This window comes from Aegilops tauschii, chromosome 1, assembly GCF_002575655.3.
Source record: "Aegilops tauschii subsp. strangulata cultivar AL8/78 chromosome 1, Aet v6.0, whole genome shotgun sequence".
Classification (NCBI taxonomy): Eukaryota; Viridiplantae; Streptophyta; class Magnoliopsida; order Poales; family Poaceae; genus Aegilops; species Aegilops tauschii.
In genome coordinates this window covers 307,999,189-308,025,000 of record NC_053035.3, presented here as the reverse complement: position 1 = coordinate 308,025,000, position 25,812 = coordinate 307,999,189, and positions in this window count along the sequence as shown.

Sequence of the window (25,812 nt, the reverse complement as noted above, 5' to 3'; positions counted from 1 at the left end):
GGTCCTGGTCTTGAGGCCCCTCAGGACCTCCGCGTTGGCGCGTTCGGCCTGACCATTGCTCCTGGGGTGCGCCACCGAAGCGTAGCAGATCTGCATTCCAAGGTTAGCACAGTAGGTTTTGAAGAGGTTACTAGTAAACTGCGAGCCGTTATCTGTGATGATGCGGTTGGGGACCCTGAAGCGGCTCACGAGGCCCTTGATGAACTTGACAGCAGAGCCGGCCGGGATGGTACGGACGGCTTCCACTTCCGCCCACTTGGTGAACTTGTCGACGGCGACGTAGAGATAGCGGTAGCCCCCTGGCACCCGAAGGAATGGGCCTAAGATGTCCGCCCCCCAGACCGCGAACGACCACGTGAGCGGGATGGTCTGGAGGCCCTGAGCTGGCTGGTGAATTTGCTTGGCGTGGAATTGGCAAGCCTCGCAGGACTTCACCAGCTCGGCTGCGTCGTTGAGTGCCGTAGGCCAGTAGAATCCACTGCGGAACACCTTGCCGACGAGGGTCTGTGATGACGAATGGTGCCCACAGTCCCCATCGTGTATGTCAGCCAGCAACTCCCTTCCTTGATCACTGGAGATGCAGCACAGCGTGACATCGTTCGGTCGTTTCCTGTACAACTCGCCGTCTTGGATACATTATGTCGTGGCCTGCCAGGCCACGCGCTCTGCGTCCTCGTCCTTCTCCAGCAGCGTCCCTTGCATCAGGTACTCCTTGAATTCCTTGATCCAGCATTCCTCGTGGGGCTCGAGCGCCAAGAGCAGCCGAGCTCCTGAGGTCGGGCCACAGGCTGGGGCTCCCGTGGCTGGAGGCTGTGGGAGCTCCTCCCGAGGCTGAGTCGTGCTTGAAAGTGGTGGTGTAGCTGATGGCTTGAAGAGCCGCTCCTCAAAGACACCGGGCTCTTGCGGCTGTCGCCTGGATGCTCTCTTGGCGAGGTCATCGGCTTCGTTGTTGGTACCTCGGGGCACGTGCTGCACCTCCAGGCCCGAGAACTGCTTTTCCATCTTGCGCACCTCCGCGAGGTATGCCTCCATATGCTCGTCCTTTGGCTCGTATACCTTGTTGGAGAAGTTGACGAGGAGTTGCGAGTCACCTCTGACGGTAAGGCGCTTCACCCCTAGAGCTGTCGCAGCCTCCAGGCTAGCTATGAGGCCTTCGTATTCTGCAATATTGTTGGAGACCTTCTCGCCATGCTGAAAGCAGAGTTGCACGGCGTAGTAGAGCTTGTCTTGAGTGGGCGAGATGAGCACTGCTCCAGCCCCCGCGCCCTGGTGCGCAAAGGCGCCATCGAAATACATGACCCAGCCATCTGGAGCCTCGCTCCCTGGTGAGGTGGACCGGTCTTCGCCATCCTCAAGTGTCGGGGCATCCGTCCATTCTGCCATAAAATCAGCGAGCGCGGCCCCCTTGATGACCCTGGTAGTGCTGAACTCCAACTGGAATGCTTGCAGCTCGATGTTCCACTCAGCGACCCTTCCAGCTGAGTTGGGGCTCCTGAGCACCCTCTCCAATGGGTAGGCTGAGACGACCTTGATGGGGTGGCCCTGGAAGTAGTGTCGCAGCTTGCGTGAGGCCACCAAGAGTGCGAGCAGGAGTTTCTGAGGCATGGGGTAGCGTGCCCTCACGTCCCGCAGCACGGTGCTGACGAAGTACACCGGGTGTTCGACGAGGGCTGGCACACTGTCGAGGCCTGGGTCCTGTGGAGATTGGGGCATCTCCTGAGGTGGAGGGGTTCCTAAGACCTGACTGTCTTCAGGAGTTTCTGCGATGTTGTCCTGCCGAGATTGGTCTTCTGCCACTGATGCCCTTGTTGTGCCTTCCTGACCCTGCACCACTTCAGCTCTGGCTTGGCGCAGCGCGTCCTTGGCTTGGCGCTCCTCCCGAACCGCCACCAGCGCCGCGCTGGCGGAGTACGGGGTGGCGGCAAGGTAGAGTACTAGGGGCTCGAGAGGCCGTGGTGCCACCATCACCGGAGGGCTGGTAAGGTATTTCTTGAGGTCTTGGAAGGCTTGGTCGGCCTCCGGGGTCCACTCGAACGGGCCCTTCTTCTTCATGAGCTTGAAGAAGGGTAAGGCGCACTGTCCCAGCTTGGAGATGAAACGCCCCAATGCGGTCACCCGTCCTGCTAGCTTCTGCATCTCTTTGAAGGTCTGTGGTGGGCTCATGTCCTCGATGGCCTTGATCTTCTCCGAGTTCGCCTCGATCCCTCTGTGGGATACGAGGAATCCCAGCAGCTTGCCGGAGGGGACGCCGAACACGCACTTCTCCGGGTTAAGCCTCAAGTTCACTTGTCGTAGGCTCTCGAAGGTCTCCTCCAAGTTTTGAATCAATGTCCTCGCCTCATGAGACTTTACCACTATGTCATCGACCTAGGCCTCTGTGTTTCTCCCGAGCTGCCGCCCCAGGGCGATGTGCATTAGCCGCTGAAAAGTCGTGCCCGCGTTGCGCAGCCTGAAGGGCATGCAGGTGTAGTAGTACAGCCACATGGTGTCAGGAAGGCTGTTTTCTCCACATCTTCCACCACCATCTTGATCTGATGATACCCTGAGAACGCATCCAGGAAGCACAGCAGGTCGCACTCGGCGGTGGAGTCGACGATCTGATCGATGCGCGGGAGCGGGAACGGATCTTGGGGGCAAGCTTTATTAAGGTTGGTGAAGTCGACGCACATCCGTTCCTTCCCGCCTTTCTTTGGCACTACGACGGGGTTCGCCAGCCACTCGGGATATCGAACTTCGCGAATGGCACCCGCTGCCTCCAGCTTGCGGGCCTCCTGGACGATGAAGGCATGCTTCTCAGTGGATTGCCGTCTCGCTCGCTGCTTCACGGGGCATATGTTGTGGCATACCCTTAGATGATGCTGAATCACCTCCCTCGGGACCCCTACCAGCTGATTGGGCTCCCACGCGAATATCTCCTTGTTTGCGCGCAAGAACCTCACCAAGGCCTCCTCTTGACCCGGGTCAAGGCCGGCGCCTATGGTAAAGGTGGCTCCCTAAGACCCGTCCTCGTTGACGGGCACCTGCTTGGTTTCCGCCTTGTCTTGGGTGAACAGCTACTTCTTCTTGGTAGGCGCGCCCTCCTTGGCCTCGGGGGTACCGGCGCCGGCAGGCTGTGCTGCCGCCGTGGTCTTGAAGGCAAGCCTGAGTGCCGTCACAGCCTCCTTAGTGTCCCCCTTGATGGTGAGGACGCTCTTGCTCCCAGGCATCTTCATGAGGTTGTAGGCCGGGTGAGTCGCCGCCATGAACTGAGCTAGAGCTGGGTACCCGAGGATAGCGTTGTATGGGAGGCCGATGCGGGCGATGTCAAAGTCCACCAGCTCGGTGCGGTAATTGTCGCGTGTACCGAAGGTGACAGGGAGGCGGATCTGCCCCAGAGAGTGGGCAGCTCCACCACCAATTCCTGAGAAGGGCTTGCTGAGGCTGAGCCGCTCGAGCGACACGTGAAGAAGGCTGAAGGCTTCTACGGAGAGCAAGATGAGGCCGGTACCGCCATCGATGAGGGTCTTGGTACCGGCCACGTTGCAGATGGTGGGCTTGCAGAGCATTGGGAGCATGCCTGAGCCGACGGTGGAGTCGGGGTGGTCTTCTGAGTCGAAAGTGAGGTCGGTCTCCGGCGCAGCCCAACCCGGCGGAGCCCCCGGGCTCTTGGAGGTGGCCCCAATCTGACGGAGGAACGGTTTGACATGGCGATCTGAAGGCGGTGCTTGAGAGCCGCCCAGCAGGGCCGCGACTGTGTGGTGCGCGGGCACCGCGTAGCGGGCAGCGAAGAGGTCGCGGAGCTCCCCCAGGACGCCACCGTGGATCCAGGGAGGTTTAGCAGCCAGGCGCATGGCTCGCCAGTGAGGGCCATGGGGAACCAGTTGGCCATGATCTTGTCGTCGCCTCCGGCCTCGAGGACAGCCTCCTCGTATGCCAGCAGGAACGGCGACGGGTATGTCGCGCCGTCGTAGCGTAGCGGCATCTCTGGCTTGAACTTTGTCAGCCACCGCACCCACCGCAGGGCGGGGGCCAGGGCTCGGTACCCAGATGCCCCGCTGTCGATGCCGGTCGCAGAGCTGGGTGGCGGGGCACCTGCCATGGGGGCGACGTGCGGCGGCGCGGGGCGCATGCTCGTGGAGAGGAGCTACGGCGCACCCCTACCTGGCGCGCCAAATGTCGGATGTGGGGTTCCGGCAAAACCCTTAAGGTTCGAACTCTGGGGTGCGTGCAAAGTCTTTCCCTCCTACCGATCCACGCCCTAGCTCACTAAGATCTCGCGGACGAACTCGACGAACTCGCAACACAGAAAGACACAAGATTTATACTGGTTCGGGCCACCGTTGTGGTGTAATACCCTACTCCAATGTGGTGGTGGATTGCCTCTTGGGCTGATGATGAATAGTACAAAGGGAAGAACAGCCTCCTGAGGTTGAGGTGTTCTTGTGGCTATGGTAGGCTCTTAATCAGATCAGATCAAGCTGAGATCCCCCCACTGTGGTGGCTAGCTCTACTTATATAGGCCCTGGTCCTCTCCCCAAATATTGAGCGAGAAGGGAGCCAACAACGGCGGGCAAATTTGAAGGGGGGCAGCTAGTACAAGCTATCCTGACAAAAGTGGTCTTCGCCTGCGAAAGGCTCTGGTGGTGACGCCGTATTGGGCTCAATGATGACCTCCGTCTTGCCGTCCTTCTGGTCTTGGTCTCGTTGCACCGATATGGCAACCTTTGCCTGATGCCTCGGTACTCCTCGCCTGTGCTCGCCTCCTTAGCACCAAAGACGAAACAAGGACGCTGTGCGCGCTGGCGCCCGCCTGGTCCCGATAGTCATGGCTCACGTCACGAGAGCCTCGTGAGGTTTACCTCGCCTTGATATCTCCGCTCCTCGTGAGCCTGCCTGGCTAGGCCACTCCTGAGGAGGTCTTGCGTCGTCCGCCTCGCGAGGCTTGGCCCCTGCGAGGGTCTTGGGTGCCTTGTTGATGAAGATGGGCCGTACGACCCGCTGACTTAGCCACGCCGTGGGCCGCAGGCAGGCAAGTCTGGGGACCCCCCTTCCCAGAACGCCGACAAAAACCTCTGGCAGCAGGACCTACATGTGCAAGACCAAATTGTTAAAAACCTAGATATTAGAATGGTTCCTGCAATTGCCAATAATGTGCTATTAGACAAAGGACCATGCATGTGCAAACCTCGATTGTAAACCTCAGTGCTTCCCATTGTTTCCCTGCAACACATATAAGGTAGTTAGTCATCACGTTAAGTGAGGGTTCACATGCTATCAGTAAAATATGTTGATGAAAAATAAGCACATTGCAGATTCATCAGATTAATTCAAGCCACATGGAAAACCCGTTTATCCAAACCATGCATGATCAAGAACTAGGAAATATAGCACTTGTATATGTTTGTCATGTATTAAGTGCAACCAAATTCGATTTATTCCTCACATGCACAACAATAAAAATTCTACCCACGACAATTGGACATCGCATTGCAGAATTGAACCAAGTTGTTAACTAAACACCACAACAAATGAACCAAACATTAACTGAGCACCATATTGCACAATATAACATACTCCTAATAGAAGATCAGACAGTTAACGAAACCAAGCATGCTTAACAACTTGGAAATATAGCAATTGTATTTGTTTCTCATGTATTTAGTATAGCGAAATTCAATTTATTCCTCACATGGTATACAATAACAGAATGCACCCACAACAATTGAACATCGCATTGCAGAATTCAACCAAACTATTAACTAAACACCACAACAAATGAACCAAATGTTAACTGAGCACCACATTGCACAATATAACATACTCCTAATAGAAGATCAGAAAGTTAACCAAACCAAGCATGCTTAACAACTTGGAAATATAGCAATTGTATTTGTTTCTCATGTATTTAGTACAGCCAAATTCAGTTTATTTCTCACATGGTATACAATAACAGAATGCACCCACAACAACTGAACATCGCATTGCAGAATTGAACCAAACAGTTAACTAAACACCACAATAAATGAACCAAACGTTAACTGAGCACCACATTGCACAATGTATAACATACTAGAAGATCAGACAGTTAACCAAACCAAGCATGCTTGACAACTTGGAAATATAGCAATTCTTTTTGTTTCTCATGTATTTTGTAAAGAAATATTCAATTTATTTCTCACATGGAAGACAATACAAAATTGCACCCTGAAGAATTGAACATCACATTTGCAGAATTGAACCAAACAGTTAACTGAACACGACAACTAATTAACCAAATAGTTAAAAGGGTGGGCTCGAAAATGCCACGAACAGTCGTTTAAAGCAGCCAATCGCGTCGCGTCATTGGCGCGCGAGGCGTCGATGGTGGCCTCGATGGCGAGGTGCGCCTCCAAGATCTGGGGGTCAGCACGAATGGCAGCCATCGTGACCTCATTCATGCGTGCGGCCGCGATTTGCTTCTCCGCTGCCAAATGCTTCTTAAGATCTTGGCTATACTGCGTGCACCATGGCTTAGGGCGGCGCTTATTTGGTGGAGGGGTCGGTGATTTGGGTGGAAAGTGTCGCGCCGGCGGTCGGCGCATGTGGGATGTGGAAGGAGGAGGAGGATGGGGGTCGGGTGTGGATTACCTTCCTGGATAGACGAGGCCGACACTACAAAAAAAGACACATCCGTGACATTTTGGGCCGAATGAAATTTTTTTTTGTCATACATATGACACTTCTATGACGATAATTGTGACAAAACCCGGTATCATCATAGATGTGGTGGGCTCCTACTTCTATGACAAAAAATCATGACAGAAAATGGGCTTTTCGTCCTGGGCGGGCCGGAGACGCAGCTGCATGACATTCTTTGGGCCGTCCATGACGGATAAAACCGTGGTAGAAGCAAGGGGGAGGAAAATTTCAGGGAGTTCCCGGTTACGGTGGGAGGTCGGGGGCCGAGCGATGCACGTTTCTCTCGTACACGTACGCGCGTGTGTGCGAGGCATTGGCTCTAACTGAACCCGAGCGAGGCGTTGGGCTCTAACTGAACCCGAGCGATTGCACTGCAGGCTACGCGTTACTGAACCCGAGCGATCGATTGATGGCTGTTAACTGAACCTGATCGAACGATTCCTTCGCTACTGCTGCTAACTGAAGCTGATCGATTGGATGAACAGTGAGCGTTGCGGGTGGGGGGGTGGATGAACAGTGAGCGGTGGCGTTGCCTCTGGATGAACAGGACCCCGTGGTGTGGAGGGCTGGATGAACAGTAGACGGTGGAGGGGTGCTCGTGGAGGGGTGGTTGAACAGGACCCCGTGGTGTGGAGGGCTGCATGAACAGTAGACGATGGAGGGGTGCCCATGGAGGGGTGGTTGAACAGTAGCCGGTGGAGTAGCGGGCGGTGGAAGCTGGATGAACAGGAGCCCGTGGAGGCTGGAGGAGGTCGACGGTAGCCCGTGGAGGCTGGAGGAGGTCGACGGTGGAGATGAACAGTATCCCGTGGAGTCCCGTTTTGCGGTACGCCACACCCCTCCCGATGAACAGGACCCCCGTTTCGACCGTAGGAGGTCCGTTTCGTCCGTTTTGCGGTACGCCACACCCCTCCCGATCAACAGGACCCCCGTTTCGACCGTAGGAGGTCCGTTTCATCCGTTTAGCGGTACGCCACACCCCTCCCGATCAACAGGACCCCCGTTTCGACCGTAGGAGCTCCGTTTCCTCCGTTTTGCGGTACGCCACACCCCTCCCGATCAACAGGACCCCCGTTTCGACCGTAGGAGGTCTGCTTCCTCCGTTTTGCGGTACGCCACACCCCTCCCGATCAACAGGACCCCCGTTTTGACCGTAGGAGGTCCGTTTCCTCCGTTTTGCGGTACGCCACACCCCTCCCGATCAACAGGACCTCGTTCCGAACGTAGGAGGTCCGTTTCCTCCGTTTTGCGGTACGGCAGGCCTCGTTTCCATCGCCTGTTCCGTCCAAGCCCTCCCGATGAACACGACCACGCATTCCGTTCCGACCCAGCCAGTTGGCTCCCACGCGTTCGGTTGCCTCCCGATGAACACGATGCATTCCGTTGCCTCCCCATGAACACGACGCATTCCGTTGCCTCCCCATGAACATGACGCATTCCGTTGCCTCCCCATGAACACGACGACGACGTTGATTCTCCCTTCCGACCCAGCCATGTACACGAGCCCTGGCCGTACATATGTACGAGTAGGCGTTCGAGACCCCGCCCGTATGTACACATACATGGCCATATTTTCTTTCTTGCACCCTGGCCGCTGTACGTACGTGTACATGCTACGTGCGTGCCTCTACTACGACACGTACGCGCCTCTACTACGACACGTGCGCGCCTCTACATCCACCAGTATATATGTACGTACACGTTCGCGACCAGAATGACAACGCTACGTACGCTTCGACCAGGTGGGTCCCGACTGTCAGGCACTTCCTTGCGTGCGAAGATGTAGCTGGTGGGTCCCGGCAGTCAGGGGGGCGAATCGTTTTTTTTTTGCCTGGACGCACTTCCTTGCGTGCGAAGATGTAGCTGGTGGGTCCCAGCAGTCAGGGGGGCGAATCATTTTTTCTTTTTGCCTGGACACACTTCCTTGCGTGCGAAGAAGTAGCTGGTGGGTCCCAGCAGTCAGGGGGAAATGTTTTTTCGCGAAATACGGTGGCCCATCCGGTGGGTCCCCGCTGTCAGGTGGAGGAATCATTATTTTGCGCGTAATAAGGAGGCACTTCCTTGCTGCGGTCGTGGACCTAGCTATCAGCCTCTCCACGTACAGTCCACGTTCGATGGAAGTCGTTCCTTGACCACGTTGACCACGCCGCGCCGAGAGCACCACGGTGGTGGACGACGGCGAGGACTAGGATGGGGACGACTCGAAGCCGGGGAAGACGCAGCAGTGGATGGCCACGCGAAGAGTACGAGGGTTCACTGGTTCAGCTGCGGTGTGAGGCTGATGTCGCCGTAGAATAACAGGGGGTGTGGGTGAGTAGAGGGATGGCCTGGCCAGCGGTGGGAGTAGTAGGGGGCGGTGAGGCCTCCGCGGCATCACAGCCGACCACAGGAGGCAGGAGCACGCGGCACGACCGGCGCTGGTTTGGGCGGCTGGAGCAAGAAGACCAGAGGTTAAAGAAGCACTACGGCCGTTGGATGAACATCGTATGGTAACAGGAGCTAGAATCGTTCATATTGACTAAGTTGACAAAGCCCTCCATCCCCGTCAACTTGGTAGGCCCACAAGTCAGCCTCCCACTATGCTGGGTTCCAGCTGGCAGGGGGAGTATTCATTTTTTGCATGCATAATAAGGAGGCACTTCCTTGCGTGCGAAGATAGCTGGTGGGTCCGACATGTCAACGGGGGGCACATTATTTTCGCGAAATACAGAGGCCCTTCTGGTGGGTCCCAGATGCCAGGTGGAGGAATCATTATTTTGCGCGTAATAAGGAGGCATTTCCTTGTGTGCGGCCATGGACCCAGCTGTCAGCCTCTCCACGCACAGTCTACTTCCGATGGTGTCGTTCGTTGACCACGTTGACCACGCCGCGTCGAGCGCATCCAAGGTGGTGGACGATGGCGAGGCCCCGGACAGCAACGAGCCGGAGATGGGAAGACGCGGGAGTAGAGTCGCAGACGGAGAGGTGTACGAGGGTTAACTGGTTCTAGTGCGGTGTGGTTCGGCAGTCGGTGGAGAAGAACAGGAGGTGTGGAGGGGTGGAGGGATGGCCTGGCCAACGGTGGAGTAGCGCTTCATAGCGAAGCGTGCTAAGCAGAGCTGCTAGCAGCAGGAGGCGGGAGGTGGTCCCGGCGGCGCTGGAGGAAGAAGACGAGAGATTGAAGATGGATGCCAGTCGTTGGATGTAAATCCAACGCTAACATGTCAGAATCATTTGTTGACTAAATTGACAACGAGTTGCGTTGGCTTCGACCTATTGGCCCACATTTCAGCCTCCAAGCACGTATTCAACCCATTTTTTCAGAATTTACAGTCTTTTTTGCGCGGTAGAATATACAGTCAATTTGATCTTCTTTTTTTGAATTACAACCATTAGCTGGGTGGGTGAACAAATAATGTACCGTCCATGCGGCCCATTTATTTCATTTCCTAAAAAATTACAGGCCATTTGCACTTTCTCGAAATACACGATTTTGCTGGGTTGATTCTAATTATAATGTTGGGTTGGGCCAGCAATGTTATCAAAAAATAAAAAGGGGCTGAGCATTTTGTTATAAATATATTTAAATAATAAGTGATATTATTACATTCGTCCTTAAATCTTACCAACCTTTTGTACACAATCACTAGGATTTTCGTGCCAAAACAATCCAGGATTTTCTTTGTTAAGAAATTATTTTTATAAGTTAATAAGATGTGGGATATTGTTTTCTTACATATGTAAGTATCTGTTAAATATATGATGACAATAAAAATAATATATAATAACATATAAAATAATTTAAATATATATAATATAGTTAGAAGGGAAACATAAGTTGGACCTGGCGTTGCTATTCTTATATAGAAAAATAGAACAGACCTCTGCGTTTTCTTCAAAAAAATACATAAATTGGGCTGCCAAAAATAAAACCTCGGATGGGAGGTCCATAGGCCGGTCGATACATGACAGCCCTAAGAAAATACAAACAAGCCTATGGACCTCCCATCCGAGGTCGTGGGCTGTGCATGTTAAAAATGAAAGCCTAGACGGGGCAGCCCAAAACCACGTCCAACACTTGCCAAAACTTCGTCCTTCGTTTTCTCTGTGTTTCGCACACTCGACATTGTGTGGGCATTTTGACTGTGCATCATATGAAGATGTGCTATGCATGAATGTTGATCAGCATGATGTTAACTGGCTGGTAGTTCCATTTTCGACCATGAATAAAACTTCCAACATGATGTTAACCCTGTTTGAAAAGGCCGTGTTAATATAAATGCTCTGCCTCTGAAAGTTGCAGTTTCTTATCTGAAACTGAACTTGCAGTTTCTTATCTGAAACTGAAACTTGCAGTTTCTTCTCTGAGAATCACATTGTCTGCACTTTTATACTCCTATGAAACTACATTTTTTTAAGTGCTAAAAATAGATCTCTAGAATTCATAAAATACTTCATATGCTCAATACTGCAAATCTGAAATTCAAAAGACATTCATATCTGAAAGTACTCTCAAAATACACAACACAAAACACAATTCACAACCTGCAAATACTGACAACCCTAAGCTCCTCCTGACAATTCACAACCTGCCCGACTATTGGGCTGGGGGGCAGCCCCCTCCTATTCCTCGGCGGCAGACAGCCGCCCCGTGAGACGATGTGTACGGCGAGGGAGACGATGGCGGGGAAGCGTCGTCGGGCCAACTGCTTTTCTCCTCTTGCAGTTGGGTTCGATCGACGAAGACTCCATCGGCTCGCTCTGGCAGGACACCCTCACAAACGGCACCCTGTAGATGCTCGATCCTTCAATCTCTGGTGGATGCTCCATCTGGGATCGATACTCCCACCACCGCTCCCTCACGATTGGATTCGGTGAATCTGTTTGCTCCATGGCCCAGAGGAGCAGCTCTATGTACTCCGGCGCGACTCCCTCCGGGAGTATCGCCGCCTTTTCGCTCTGTTGCAGATATTTGGCCATGGATGTCGCCGTCGCCGCTAGTTGGTCCTTGTTGTCAAACCAAGACTGTATCTCCAACATCCTAGCTAGCTTCACAGGGTCGCCGTCTGCGATCCTCACGTATCGGTTGTACTCCTCCATCGATCTACTTCTCCACGACACCTTCACTCGCCGGCGGTGGTTTTTGAATGGAAGAGGCGAGGAGCAGCGCTGGTTTTGGATTAGAACGGGAGAGGAGCGACGCTGGTTTTTGACTGGAACAGGAGAGGAGGGGCGGTGGTTTTGAAATGGAAGAGGAGAGGAGCGGCGCTGCATTTAGATTGGAACAGGAGAGGAGCGGCGGTGGTTTAAGAGGAGAATGCATGTCACCAAAAATTGTATTGTTTGGTTCGTATCTGAATGTACTTTCAAATTATATTATTTTTCCAATGTATAACATATATTTTATGTGTGAAAATCATGGTCAATTATGACCCAGAATAAAAGGAGACTAGTTAATGTGGGGTCGCTTTCTTAATTGAAGGGTAAATTGATTTTGATTTTGATCCAGTCACAGCGCGCCGGCCCTCTCGTCCAATCCTAAATCACTGTCGCACGCTCCTCTCCCTCTTCTCCATTGCAAAACCACCTCCTCTCCTCTCCATCATCTCCATTCCAAAACCACCGTCTCGCCTCTCCCTCTTCTGATCTTCTCCATTGCAAAACCACCTCCTCTCCTCTCCATCATCTCCATTCCAAAACCACCGTCTTGCCTCTCCCTCTTCTGATCTTCTCCATTGCAAAACCACCTCCTCTCCTCTCCATCATCTCCATTCCAAAACCACCGTCTCGCCTCTCCCTCTTCTCTATTGCAAGACCACCGTCTCTCCTCCCATCTTCCAAAGCTAGCACCGGACCACTCAGAAGGACATCTATGGAGAGGATGCAGCAGCGAATCAGGAAGATCGCCAGCGGCGACCAGGCAAAGTTAGCCAGGTTGAAGGAGATCCTTAGTTGGTTTGACAATGAGTGGGAGATTTTGAGGACGGTGCGGGCCATGTGGCAATGTATGCGAAAGAGCGAGAGGGCGGCGATGTACATGTACTCCTCGGCGGCAGTCACGCCGCAGTCCTCCGAGTTCATCGAGTATCTCCTCTTGGTGATGGAGCAGACAGATTCGCCCGAGGCGACAGTCAGGCGGAGGTGGTGGGCATACAGGTCGAAGGTCGAGCACCCAGAGGATAACGAATCGATCGAGTATGCTGTGTCGTTCGTGAGGGTGCAGAGCCAGCCGGAGCCACAAGAGTATTCGTTCTCCCACCGCAAGAGGAGGCCGGATGGCGCGACGTCGCTTCCCCGCCATGCTCCACGGTTCCCTCGACGCTCGCCTCATTTCAACGGTGGCGGTAGGGTTTAAGGTAAGCTTCGCACTAACCTAATCTTCCACCTGCTCATGCTTACCATCAGTGTGACAGCTAATGAAAATCATGCTTACAATCAGTCTCCGAGTACTACGCCAATCACCCTAAAATAGCTCTGGACCTTTGGGTCAAAGTTGTGACATAGTGTACAAATAAAGAAAAATAGATTGGTGCTTCTTTCAGAAAAGAGTACTCCCTAGAAAACTGCCAATATAAGCTACTAGTATTTGGTTAGATGATTTGTTGCCGAGAAAGATCCGTCCACAAAGAGTGCCACACATCCCACTGGTGGTGGTGGATGCCAATGCGTGCATGCAGCATGGTTGGTCTCGGTAATTTTTACTTGGCACACCTCGCACTCTGCATATATGCCAGTTCCATACGTACATTTGTGCAGTTCCACCAAAATGCAACTGAATAACCCTGTTTGCACAGATAATGAAAAAGCGTGATTACATTATAGTGGCACTAGTTGATGAAACACACAAAATAAATAGAAGAAAATATTGCAATAGTATCATAGTATGCCATGCTCCGAGGGCGAGATGGACCCTGCGACGCCTCATACGATACGCCTCATACTGGACATCGTCCCAAGTCTCCCAGATACACCTTCTGCTAGTGATGAACATCAGTGTACAACGGTAGTACAAGGAGGCGCCTTGAGACATTCAAATCTCTAGTTTTGTACATATCAACTAAAATTAAGCACCCCAGTTTGCAGAAACGCTTAAACATTAACAATGGGACTAGTTGATGAAACATACATTAACAAAGAGAAGCACTTTCTTTATCTACATTGGAAATGAAATGATATAGATGACACTCGCTCTATTTTAACTGTATTATTACTTCATTTTATCAGTGACACTAGGGTCGAGCAGGTGGCAAACGAGGTGTACCGTGCGTCGCAAGGATGGAGGCCGGGGGTGCTTAGACTGGGATGCTGAAGCTGGCTCTTTCAGTCACCAACATGGATGATTCAATTCATGGGACCTTTTGGTGCAGTTCACCTAAAATGAAGCAATGTCCCATGAGCTAGCAGCTTCTTCTTCATTTTTTTAAGAAAAGGGCTCCAGCCCCGGTTCCATTTCCATCAGAAAACGAAACCCACAGAGCTTCTTCTTCATTAGTTGCAATAAAATTGAGCAACATCAAGGTTGGTTGTGAAGCTCCTGGAATGCTCAACTATAATTTGGATATCATTTGTGCAGTTCAACTAAGATCGAGCGTGAAATGTATATCTCTGTTTGCACAAAAAAGGTGGAAAGGAGGGTGACTAACAAGTGATGAAACATGCATCAAATGAAAAGAAGCATGTTCCTTATCTGAATGGCAATCCTACAAGGACAGTAGCAATTTCTAAAGCACTGGCATTGCTAGATATTAGTGTGGGCATTAGGATTAACTATGACAACCGTTAAATACGACATTACTTTGGGCACGGGAGAGTAGGCGGACCAGGACAGTTGCATTTCTAACGAAAAGAACCAACTTATCTTAATGGGAAATTTTAGCAGGACATGTAAAGAAGTGCCATTGATTCATATTACCGGAGGCATTACATTGAAAACAACATTGGTTTAATGTGTCCTTACTTTTAACAGTGTGACTGCTACATTTTACCAGTGGCATTACATAAGAGTGGCTCGGGGCAACAAACATCAGAACAGGATATCTGGGTTGGTCCCATTTTTGTTCGGTATAGCCACCTTATACTGTGTGAGGCTAGCAAATCTAGTGCTGGACTTACTCTGTTGGCTTGTCCCCCAGTCCCCACTTACTTTCCTTTTTCAACCAATAGATCGGGTTTATATTGAGTTTGTACTGCGTTTCCCTTTATTTCCCTATTAGACCTAGAGACCAGTTGGATAGCCAGTCTCTGCTACTTTTCGCCCCCATTATTTCCTCTTTCGACCAAGTCCTAGATTCAGGTAACAAATCCTCCCCCACCCCCACCCCCTTTCTTCCTTGTTTGAACCAAGTAGTACTAGATTCGAGTGCATGAACTAGTTTTACCTCTTAAACATAAAAAATTAGGTGGTTTTCGAACAGCCAATCGATCCTATCTACGAGGGGGCCTGAGAAATAGTAAAAGATACAAATGCAGCAACGTCAGGAGCTCGGGAAGTAGAGCAAGGCCGGTTTCGAAGGAAGTTAGACCTGATGGTCGCCGGGATGTCGCTAGGTGGGCGGCGGGAGGCCGGATCTGCCCACACTACGGCAGCGAGGAAGAAGGGGTCGGAGGCCCTCCCTCGCCAGCGGTGCTTGGGAGAGAACAGCAAGGCAGGCTGATCGGGACGCGCCCAGTAGTGGGTAAGAGCCGTCGTGAAGGATGACCGCGTGAACGTTGCACCTTCTCACCTTCCCCGGCGGAGAGGATCCGGCTGGATCTGTGACCAGCGGTGAGCAGAGAGAGAGTGTGTGGCCACCGCTGTCGTGTTTAGATCTGGAGAGGCCGAGACAGTGTGAAGAGAGCAACACTAGCAAGCAAGCGCGGAGGCTCCTGCCTATATAGTGGAGTAGTACTAGTTTTCTTTTGTCTACCGGAGCCGGCTTGACCTCGTCAATGACTGTCGAGAAGTCTTCATGCACGTGGCCCGGAGGCGCAGTTGTCGTCATTTTGATCTGAAGCGCCGGATTATAACATATAACACGAAAAAATGCCACATGACAAGAAATCATAACCTCACTGCCCAAAGGAGACAACATGAATCCCGACGGACAAACTAGACGAGGAACAAAGCTCAAATTAAAGATAAACTTGTAGAAAAGGGGTCCATCGATAGATGTCCTAATTAACATAGCCGGCTTGACCTAGATGGCAGCCGAGTAGTCACTGTTCGTGCATGTGCCCCCAATGACTAGCCCAACTCAATTGTCGCTGTTTAACCCTCGCAGTGATCCGAAGCACATGACACCTAATTTTGCGAGATGACAAGAAACCATTTTTTTAGATTTCTCACCACAACTACAGCCATGTACAACACAGCCTGCACGATATGTACACGATAGCCAATCCAGGCGTGTCTGCTGGAGTCTGGTCACATGCATGGACGAACTGATCTTCCGTGTCTTGCAGGGATCGTCCAGGCACCAACGTAGTACAACACTTCTCTAGTACTATCGCTCGTCTCCCTCTTCTATTAAGTCACCTGACTTGCGGGGCCGGGGAGTGTGCCTATGGTCGGTTCTCAATTGCCGTCCCACATGTGTGTGCAAACGCAATATGACGCGCGTTCCATTCAGAGAGCAGCGTGCCAGAACGACCGACCGTCTGGGGTGCGACGCGAACGCGACGGGCGTGCTGTATACTCCGTACATGTGTACCGCCGTTTTCTAGACGCTTTGCTCCATGGTGCGGGCGCAATCCATGGATACAAAATTAGTATACTGTATACTATTTAAAAGTCGAGGGCGGGGCTTTTCCTGCGTGGTAGGCAGCGGGGCAGTTCCGCCTAGTCGGTTCGACAAAGACGCGAGAAGACGAGGGAGTAGGCTGCTGCAAACGTAGGGCTGTGTGATTTGACAGCGAGTTACTGCTGGACAGGTGGGGCCCCGTGATTTGACTTGCCATTATCATTTTAACTACGGCGCTACGACCAGCGTGAGTTTCCCGATTCCTGACCACCTCCATACAGGTGCCTCTCCCAATGCTCCACCATGTAGTAGAGGCTGGCTCTTGCATGAGAGCCCACTTCTCCACTTTTTCCTTGCCTCTCTTTCCTCCACATATGCAAAAATGCCATGTAAAGCGCACTATTGTACTTACTTTTACTTGCTCCTACAGGTACTTAAGCTTGCCACATAGGCATAAAGTCTGACGTGGCAAGTTAATCAAGAAGAGAGAGACTAGTTTGGTGACCCAAGGAAGAAACGGTGCTAAGCGCGTGTACCTAGGTGAAAAGACAATTTTGAGTCTATAGCTAATTAAATGAAGCAAACTTAGCAACACCATTTCATTGGAAGAGGTCACTCCTTGGCAAATGCAATAAATACTAGTACTCCATGTGTCCCATAATATAAGAACGTTTTTTGGCACTACACTAGTGTCAAAAACGTTCTTATATTATGGGACGGAGGGAGTACGAAGAAAGAGATAGAGAGGAGTAAAAAAATACACTTATAGCCAACCTTGTTGTAGTATGAGTGACTAAGTGATGACTATGTATGACATGCCAACATCAGATAGCCTAACGCACCGTGTTAAATCTCCAAGAGCACGACCGCGCGAGCGACGCGACGGTCGTGGTAGGCGTGACCATGATATGGGCTGCTGGCAGCCCTTGGATCTGAGATCCAACGGTCGCATGCTAAGTTGCTGAAAATTTGCAGAATAACCCTCCAGGATAGGATATTCACCCATAGGTCTAGAATCACATCATGCAACCGTTCGATCTCAGATCCAAGGGCTCTCGGAAGCCCGTATCATGGGAGAATGGAAAGCCACTACCCTGCCGTTCGCACGCTGGCAGTTCGCTCCTACTCGTCCCCGCACGTCCTTCAATACTACGGCGGTTCGCTCCTAGTCGTCCCGTCCATTCACATTACGGCAGTTCCACTAATCCTAACCCTCCTCCCAAATCCATGGCGTCCCAAATCTCCATGATCGGCGGTGAGTACAAGGTTAGAACCGTCACCAGCGATGAGTTCGACGTCATCTACACCCGTTCTTCCGCGACGGTGAAAGGATGCCTTTCTCGCTTCAGACGCATGTTCGAAGACTCAGATTATGAGTGGGTCGCTGGGCTAGATGTTGAGTACACCACAGTCCTGGGAAGAGAGAAGGATCTAAAGGACGAAGAGAGGAAGAAGCCCGCCGTGATCCAGGTTTGCGTGCATGACTTATGCTTGGTCTACCACATATGCCATGCCGACGTTGAGTGCCAGGATTTTAAGGACTTCCTCGAGAGCAACCTAGTCAAATTTGTTACTGTAGACTTTGGTAACGACAAAGAAGTCCTGCGTCGGATAGGTCTCGTTGTAGGCAACACCTTCGACCTCTAGAAGAATCGGCTGGTGTCCTCTCGTCAGCCTTCAATGCTGACGCTGGCAGGAGCCATGGTTCATCCTTCGTACGGTAAACTGAAGAAACCTCCATACACGTTTCCTCGTCATGCATGGCAGCGGAATGTACTAGATATAGACCACATCCACTATGCTGCAATGGATGGCTACCTTTGCTTCAATATCTACAAGGGTTGGATGAAGAGCAACATCCAAGTGTGCGGTTCAAGCAAAGAAGTATCAGCCAAGAGGAAGAGGACTCCGAGTAAGGTGGCAGTGTCGTTGCTCATGGTGGTTCTAATGCAGTGTCTACCGGAATAGTTGCAAAGTTTAATTTCAGGTGTGCTTAATTTAATTTGAGGGGTGTGTTGTGCTGAGCCCCCAGCAGAACTATGTTATGTTTCTTCTCATTACTTTAACTCTTCAGTACGTACATACTAGTATTGCTTACATTTCATCTTTTAGTTGGTATAGTACTACCACTCGTTTCTTCACATTATATACGTACAATATATATGGCCAACATCATATAGCCAGCAGTTTAGTTGTCAAAGAATTTCAGGGTGCTTAGTTTTGTCAAAGAATTCCAGGATGCGTAGAGGGTGCTTGGATCCAAGGGACTTATTTTAGTCTGACTAAAAATATTCTCTTTAAGAGGCTAAAGTTCCAAGCACCCCTGACTAAAGAGGGGCTAAAACTAGTCTTGAGACTAAAAAAATTTAGTCAGGGGTACCCCTACTAAAATGTGGATTAGTCCTCTCTCTACGCATTTAACTCCTCTCCTTTAACACAGGCGAGTTCTAGATTGGAGGGTTTGGAGGATAATAAATGGTCATTAACTTGATTTTAGCCTTTTTAGTATTTGGATCCAAGCATGGGTGAGGCTAGCATGTTTTAGTCCCACTACTTTTAGTCATGGGACTAAAATGTATCCAAGCACCCTCTTAGTTTTATTTGAGGGGTGGATTGTGTTGGACACCATTATTGTGACTAGCCTTTTTAATAGTACTATATGCATAATTTGGCGACGAGCGCTCTCTATATGTACCACCTTTTTTTAATTTCAAGTTTTGCTCCATGGCGCAATCCATCGATACTACTGCTGTACAAAAGTATACATTTTTTAAAAGGCTAGAGGGCGGGGCAGTCTAGCTTGGTCGGTTTCACGAGAGGCGAGGGCCTTTGTGATTTGACGGCTCATTACTGCTGGAAGGCGGGGCCTTGTGATTTGACTGCTCGTATAAATGCGCCGACGACCTGATCGAGGAGGAGCAAAGAACCGTGAGGTATACTCAAGTTTTCCACTGGAGTAGTACTGCGACGGAGGAGCACGAAACACGGCAGCCCAGTGCCATATGGCGATAAAAAATGATCTAATTTGCTAGTCATCTCAAATTAGCATTGTTCTATTCATTCCCTAAAAAAACATTGTTCTATTCATGCCTCGCAGAGAACATGACACGTGCGGCGAAACACCCGAAGCAAAAGATGAAACACAGGAGCAAAAGAAGAAGGAAGATTATCACCCCAAATGATCTAATTCGCCGCGGAGTCGTAACTGCTTCTTCATCGCCTCCACGACCTCCATCTCCTTGCGCGTATCCTCCGCCATATTTTTCATTCTGTCCATGACGCGGGATTTCTCGACGCGAGCCTTCACCATTTGTTCCACGGCCGCATTACGTACCTTGACAGCAGTCGGGTGCTCGATGCGGAGCTTCGCCAACTCTTCCTTCTGTTCCATCACGAGGGCCTGCAGCATCTTCATCGAGGAACTACTATTCTCATGCAGCTTCTTCTAGCCGGCGTTCTTCTCCTTCAACAGGTCGATCTCGTGGCAGAGCTTCGCCTTGTCCTCCTGAAGTCGCAGGATTTCTCCGGTCGCCTTCTTCTCCGAGGCAATGCTCTTCTTCAGCAGCATCACCAAGCCGGCGGTCAACTCCCCCTGCTGATTGAGCTCAGCGCGCATGTCGTCGAGGCTCTCCTTCAGCAACTCCATCAAGCCTTGGATGAACTCCTTCTACTTATTGAGCTGATCGGGCATGCCGTCGAGGGATAACGACTCCAGCTCCGCCGACTCGGCATGTTCGCCTCCGCGGCTAGGGCGCTCCTGGGAGCCATCGCCTGCCCGTGAGAGATCTTTCGAGGTCTCTGCGTGGCGGCGAGCCCTCTCTTTTTTTTCGCAGCCTTGGTTACCGCTCCCTTGTTATGAGTAGTTCTCGACCTAGAGCTCTGCTCACCAGCCATGGCAACGACGGACGAAGAAGAAGCACTTATGAGGAGGAAAGGTAGAGTAATTTTCGGTTAGGTAGTTCCCCTTTTTATAACCTAAGTACTAGCACTAGTACTAATACCTAGATAGTGGGAACACGTTCAGGTTTGGTACGTACTAGTAGGTGTGAGCAGGCTTTCGAATGTGATGGGAACAAGGTAAAGATTAATTGATGGTTTTGGTTTCGAGGCCCGAAACGGCTCCCGATGAGTTTAGCGGAACATAAATTTCAAGTACTACACTGCTCAAATGCGTAAATATTATGTTACTGTCAAAAATTGGCACAAAATACGAAGGAGACCAATGGAAGTACTATTAGCAACCCACGATTTAACTACTCGCATGCGCGCAGTGGAGTAATAATGTCTTTCTTCCGCCCTCACGTCCACTCAATTTGCATGCGCTGTATTAATTGACCATCAATGAAGTGAACGACTTTACACGCGTCAAATTATCACATGGGGTGGATCTTGGTACAAAATTGCGTCCGCCCGTGTACCCGCGTGTGCGTGCGAGGGAATGAGTGCGTGCGTGGCGTGCGTGCACATCTTCGCTTCGTGCATGTACCGCCAGTATGGCTCAGGGAGGACGAGTACATTCTTCTGGAACCAGCAGCACGTCACTGTGATCAATCCACGCAAGGAGGTCGCGACAACGCCTCCACATGTGCCACGTGGCTTCATGAACTGTAAGAGAGACACTGTGTAGCGTGCCATTGGTATTCTAATTTACGTGTTTTGCACATACTCGAAGTACTAGTAAGGTACACGTGCATTGCACACATCAGATTTTGCAACCAAATTATGAATAAATACCACACTATAGCATGTAAGCTCTGAGTCATATATGCCTGATGTAGCCCTTCGTTTAATTCTTATAGTTCATCTCATTCAAAATCAATTAGTTTTTATAAAAAAGCTAAGAACGCGGGAATAGGAAAAACATGGGATTATAGTGGAATGTCGTCTTGAATCCTACAGGATTGTACGAGTGTTTGATTGTGCATAGAAAAAACGCAGAATTCTTTCAAAGAGGTTTGAGTGGATGGGATGTTTCCTATGAAATATAGTGCAAATGAATCATATGGAAAAATTCCTATGGTTTACAATCCTACGAATCAAACAACCAAGATAGGAAAAATTCCTAATGATTAGAATCCTCCAAAATTCCTTTGAGAATCCTTTGAATCAAAGAAGCCCTTAATCTATTTTATGATTCATGGAATTATGCGTTGTAAAGCATAAAGTAAAAACAAATAATGGCAATTCAACTAGAAAAAAAAGTTTGGGCAGTTATGATACGGAAGATTCTAGAACAAAAGAGAACCACTGTTGTTTTGAGGTTTGTGCATTATGCTTAAGTTCAACCATGGAGTCTGCTAGATTGTACATGTGGCAAAATCCGGTGGGGGCTCGAAGATGGTGCGAGGGGCCGAGTGGAGGGAGACTATGTAGGAATGCACAAGTGCGAGATCGATATTTAGAGAGAGGGGCGAACATGTGCGCTGTTGTGCGCAGTGGCGGAGCCATGAAAAATAAATGAGCTAGGGGGGCAAGCATTGCTAATCCTTTACGAGGAGTGTCAATTCATGAACTTAAACCATTTTTAGCAGCAATTGTCTAATGATCACATTCATATTAGCCTCGATATATAGTGATGTTAGGGGGGGAGGGGGGCAGGGCCCTTACTGCCCCCTGTCTTTGCCATTGTGCACGCGTCTGAGAGATGAAGCGGAAGGCATGGATGATGAGAGGGGGACGTTGGATATATAATTAATGTGGTGTATTAGCTATATATGTTAATCCTATATAGAGAGGTATAGGTTGATCGATGTGGACGTGGGAAAGAGGGTGAGACCTCACTGGATATATCGATTGATCGGTTTGTGTGGAAAACTATGAAAGACCTAGCTATATACACACATACATAGAGGAACATCGATCGTTGCGCATGCACGCGTGAGAGATAAAGAATGCCCGATATGATAGAGAGGGGGATGTGTGTGGGTGTGTGCCTTCATGGGAGACCGACCTGAAGAAAAAGATTGCATGCGTGCGATGGATAATGCCGACTTGTAGTGTGTGTGCATGCATGCACGAGAGAAAGTTAGTGGTACAATTATAAAGAGAAGACTACTGTGTGGGTGTAAAAGAATAGGTGAGGTCATAATCAATGTAAAGTTGAATTCAAATATTTGAATAAGAGATTCTGATGTTTGAAACCCATGCATGCATGAATATAACGGAGATCTGCGAGGTGTGGTTTGGAAACGAGCATGTTGTAATGTATACACATTGAACAAGGTCAGACTGATTTGAATTTGAGATACCGATGGCAGACATCATTTGGCCACGTCGCATCCGTGCATGGACACACTATTCTAATTGGAGATGATGGGCGGCTTTCGCATCACATATCTATATCTATACCCCTATATATATTATATTTTATATTTTTTTATATTGTGTGCGGGTAACTTTAACTTTGAAAGATCGTCGTTGGATGAGGCGAATCCGGTGGTCCAAAGATGGCAAATTTGAGCACTACTGGCCGTTGGATATCATCTAGATTCCACCAGATTTTGCCACATGTATAATCTAGAAGACTCCATGGTTGAACTTAAGCATAATGCACAAACATCAAAACACAAGCACTTCTTATTTGTTCTAGAATCTTCCGTATCAGAATTGCCCAAATGTTTTTCTACATGATTTGCCATTATTTGTTTTTACTTTATGTCTTACGACGCACAATTCCATGAATCTTAAAATAGATTAGCTTTCTTATAAAAACTAGATGATTTTGAATGAAATGAACTATAAGAATTAAACGAACATCTACATCATGCATATATGACTCAAAGCTTGCATGCTATAATGTGGTATTTATTCATAATTTGGTTGCCAAATCTCATGCATGCAATGCACGTGTACCTTACTCTAGTCTAAATGGTGTTTGTGTGTGTGTTGTGCGTGTTGAGGTGCAAATTGTCTTTTTTTGCGTACACGTTAAGCTTGTTCTTCCGAAATTTCAAGCCGCGCCTTGTTATGCCGAAAATTCAAGCTAGCGTCTCTGTCTATCATGCTGCGAAACTCCCGCCTCTTCAACCCGTGCCTTGTTAGCCCGAAATATTTAAGATATATATTTGTCTCGTTGTGCTCCGACAACTCCCTCCATCTCAACCCGCGCCTTGCTATTCCGAAATTACAATGCGCGTGAAAACTCCCACCTCCTGAGAAATCCCGACACGCGAAATGCCCGTTGTACCCCTGAACCGAAAGAACCGCCTCAAATCGGTGGGGGTACTTTCATAACTTACCCCACATTTCGGACAAGCGCGTCTCTAAGCCATGGTTCCCCACTGCCATCCCATCCGCCCACCCATTCGTACACCGAGGCCGCGAAAACCCATGACGAAACCCCATACCCTGCTCCGTCCGCCACCCAGCCGGAGCCTCTTCCCCGACGACATCGTCCACAGCAACACCTCGACGTCCCTCATCCACCATACCGGATGAGGATCCATCGTCGATCTCATCGTCCCGCCGGTTCAGCCACCCCGTCCTCCACCTCCAAGGAGCTGCCCCGACGTTCCCCTCGTCTTTCGCGCCACCTCCATTCCCACACCGCCGTCTTCACCTGCACCACCGGAAGAGCATCATCATCACCGTTTCCTCGGATGAAGCTGCGGCCTAATCAGCGCCACCAAAGAGGTTGTACACTAATCGCTGCATTTTCTTCTTGATTCAATCTCACGGTGCTGCCGGCGCTCGGTCCCGTGCCGACACGGCGCGGCTCCATCCACGGCGGCGTCGCCGGCCACTTCCTCCACGGCGTCGCTCCCTCGCCGGCGACGTCCACATCAGTAGGAGCTACTGCTGCTTTAGCTCTCGCTCGCGCTGCTGCTCTGCTCTTGCTCTTGCTCTCGATCCCCTGCCTGGTCTGCTCTTGCTATTGCTCTTGCTCGCGCTGCTGCTCTCGCTCTTGCTCTTGCTTGCGATGCTGCTCCGATTTAGCTACACTTTAGTCGACTAAATCGACTTTTGGGTCAGTCGATTTTCAGGGGGTAGGGGGGCTCGCCGGGGTGAAGGAAGAACCAGCCGCAGCGGGGAGGGGGGCTCGCCGGAGAGGTGCCCCACTATCTATCTTAGGGTTCAGGATGGGGGCGGTGGTCACCGGCGGTGGCGGGGCGGTGGCATGGGGATCGCCGGAGAAAAAGCTCGGCACGGGGGGGCCTAGAGGGATGGCCGAGGCGGCGGCGGACCGGCGGTCGGGAGTGTTTTCGGAGCGGGCGGGGCGGCGCACCGCCGGCCGTGGGCGGCGGGGGCTACTGTTTGGCCGGTGGTGGCTGTCGGCTCAGGGGGGTGGAGGTTGAAGATGAACCGTAGGCCCTTGATTTCATATCCAACGGCTGCAAAATCGACTGACCAGAGATGAAAAGGTCAGTCGACCGACATGTAGCCTCACCTTGCTAGTGCCTTCAGTTTCGACAGCAAAATTCAGTTTCGACAGCAAAATTCAGTTTCGACAGTTAAGTTCAGTTTCGACAGTTAAGTTCAGTTTCGACAGTTAAATTCAGTTTTGACAGTTAAGTTCAGAGATGAACGGCTGATGTATTTTACATCTAGCACTTTGTGGTTATGTATTTTCCGTCATGTATTGGAGATGCTATTAGAATTCCACTCAGGTTAACGTTGTTCGTTGTCTCTCTTGTCCTGCTTCAGCCTCGGCGTCGTACAACTCACCGGAGCTGCTCCAATGACGAAACCCTCCATCACAGCGGAGCAGTACCTCGGGCTCCATCTCCAGACGCCTAAGATCTTCTTCCCCTCCTCCGACAGCCAAGTCAGCCGGAGCATCCTCACCGGCCAACCCAATCACATTGAGATCGACATGGCTTCACCAAAGAGGTTGTACACTTGTTGCATCTCTTTTTTACTCTACATGTTATATATATTGTCCACTGAGCACTCGTAGTAACGGGAAATACGATTATTTTATCCTACTATATGACAAGCAGTGAGGTACCAGGCAACTTAGCTATCCGTGATGGACTCTCTTCAACGCCATCATTATTTATCTCTGCGCGTTTGAGCTGTGCATTTGTCGATGGGCCTGGGAGATGAGCTAGTATGGCAGTGGCCTGGGTCCAAAGTAATAGAAGTAGCACAAAAACATTTTTTTAGTGTAGGATTTTCCTTGCTCAAGCCTGCCTACTAGATTCGCTAGTGCTTGAAAGGAAAAGTGAATGAAAAACATCGGAATTGGAAAGTTTCCTATGGTACTACTTTTCATGAATTTGGTGCAAAGGAATGGAGCAAAGGAAAACTGTAGGATTTGTTCCTTTAGTGTCTCCTTGAAAGAAAAACCGTAGGAATTCTAATTTCCACTTCTCCTCCTTTTCATATTCCTATTCATCAAGCACAAGACTAAGAGATAGTAGCATAATAGAATTATAACCATACATTTTCTTGTGGTTTGACTTAATCTCACCATGCTTTTTTGCATCCTGTGATCTTCCAATTGTTGTGAATCAAA